We start from the raw sequence: 2500 nt of genomic DNA, 5'->3' as shown, positions 1-2500 counted from the left end.
TCCAAAGGAAGAGGCCACCTTTTCGGCTGATGTGTTTGTCAGTAAAAAGATTATTGAGAAACTCAAACTTCCTCATTCCTGTTTTCCCGAGGCCAAACTAACTAGTTTAGCTTGTCGAACTCGTGAAATTAAAGCTCTGTTGATAGACCTTGATGCTTATGGAAGTGTAGACCCCAATGGTATTCTCCCCTTGTTTTTTATAAAGACTGCAGATTTATTAGCTCCAAAGTTATCTGTTATTTTGCGCAATTTTGCAAGAAGAGGAGCTTTTAGTACCTGTTGGAGAATTGGTATTGTTTTTCCTCTATGTAAATGTGTTTTTGGTACCTCAAGTCCAATTGATTAGTGTCCAATTTCCATAACTCCCATATTATCGAAAGTTTGTGAACGTCTTTTGGCAAAACGTCTTAATAGGTTTGTTGGAGGTAATTATCTATTTCCTATATTGCAATTAGGTTTTTGTAAAGGCCTTGGAGCATGTGATGCCCTTCTTACAATTTCCAATGTTATACAAAAATCCCTTGATTGTGGTCAGAAAGTTCGTATGATTGGCCTTGATTTTAGTGCTGCCTTTTGCCGTGTTAATCATGTAGCCCTTGTTTTCAAACTCAAACAGTTGGGAGTGGGAGGGTCGTTTCTTAGCATTATTATTGAATTTTCAAGTAATAGCTCTCAAAGAATTGTTGTTGATGGCACTATAGTAAGTAGAGGAATGTGATATCTGGTGTTCCACAGTGTAGTCTTCTTGGCCCATTACTTTCCATACTATATACACATGACATATGGTTTGGCTTAGAAAACAAGCTTGATGCATATGCAGATGATGCTTCTCTCTTTGCATCAATTCCATCTCCTGAATGTAGATCTGGGGTTGCCTAATCCCTTACTAGAGATCTAACTAAAATTAGTGCATGGTGCAAATTACGGGGTATGATGTTGAATCCTAACAAAACTCAAATATGATTCTTAGTAGGTCAAGGACAGTGGCTCCTCAATCTATCCTGAAGAAGTGTTTTCATTCTTTCATTCTACCTTGTTTTGAGTATTGTTCCCCTGTCTGGTCTTCAGCTGCTAATTCTCATCTTAATTTGTTGGACTGAAACTTATGGTCTATAAGATTTCTTATTCCTGATCTAGATATATATCTCTTTTGATGTTGTTACTGTTTTTAGAATGACTTATAATTTGTTTTCTTCATTTTATGTCCTTTTTTACTTTCCTCACTTTGCTATGTTTCTCTTTTGGAGCCCTAGGGCTTATAGCAGCTTGCTTTTCCAACTAGGGTTATAGCTTGGCTAATAATAATAATAATAATAATAATAATAATAATAATAATAATAATAATAATAATAATAATAATAATAATAATAATAATAATGTGCAGCGTGGAAGAATATTCGGAAAATTATCAACTGTGGTGAATGAATAAAGGGAAGAGCATCTGTAGAGGAAATCCAAAATAATTTGGGCAAAATGTGTGATATTAAGAAGCGTAAAAGGGAATTTTTCAATGAGGGAAATGTCCAAAAAGGTTACAGTTTCATTTGCTTCTAGATCTGAATGAGAATGGTATGTCAACTTTAAATGGACTCAATTATGAATGCTTCAACAGGAATTTATTACATCAATCTTTATTATAAAACTTACTGTATCTCATAAAATGTATATCCTTGGATGATTAAAATAATATTGAAAGGCTCAAAATACGAAGTTTCTTTACTTTAGGTAATTAATAAAAAGACATTTGAGATATGGGGAAAAGATGTATGAAATTTATTCATTGAGCAAGTGCACAGTCGTATTCTTTCCTTGATTGACTGGAGATTTTAATGGGTTAAACAGACCCCGCTGAAAGGAATCATTTACATTCGCGATGCTCTATCACTGCTCTGGAGGATAAACACGACCACATTGTCCTGCTTCCATACCACACTTGTGGCCACAATGAAAATACGCTGATCTGGAACGGGGTCTAAATTATAGCATGGCGGGGTATCTGTGTCTCTTAAGGTATACCTCCCGAAATCAAACACTGTAGCGTTATGTTTTATGATGGCCAGCCTGATAAGAGGAGTGTGAATTTACAGTGTTATGAACACGTCTTGTTTAGGCGTGTTTGTTAAGTTGGGACACTGACAGAGCTAGAAATAGTTATAGGCTTTGCTTAGTTGAGTTTTGTACATTTATTCAGCCTATTTTTATTTCAGTCATACTCATAATTTTCCAATAATTTCTGTTATGGAAAATATACCAAGCGTTAATTTCACGCCTTCAATGTTTTTTTTTTTTTTTTTTTTTTTTTTTTTTTTTTTTTTTTTTACAAGGGATATGATGCTCTTCAACCCCAATGAAAAAACATCTTATAAGCCATTTCAAACGAAAACTACATGGGTTTGCATGAAGAACGAATCTTGTAGAATTTTTTAAGAACAGGAAAAAATCTAAATTATAAGATGAAACTGTTTTCATTATATTAAACTCCAGATAAGATCATGAGCAT

This window comes from Palaemon carinicauda, chromosome 23 (genome assembly GCF_036898095.1).
Source record: "Palaemon carinicauda isolate YSFRI2023 chromosome 23, ASM3689809v2, whole genome shotgun sequence".
In the NCBI taxonomy this organism is placed as follows: Eukaryota; Metazoa; Arthropoda; class Malacostraca; order Decapoda; family Palaemonidae; genus Palaemon; species Palaemon carinicauda.
Note: the sequence above shows the minus strand (reverse complement) of the source record.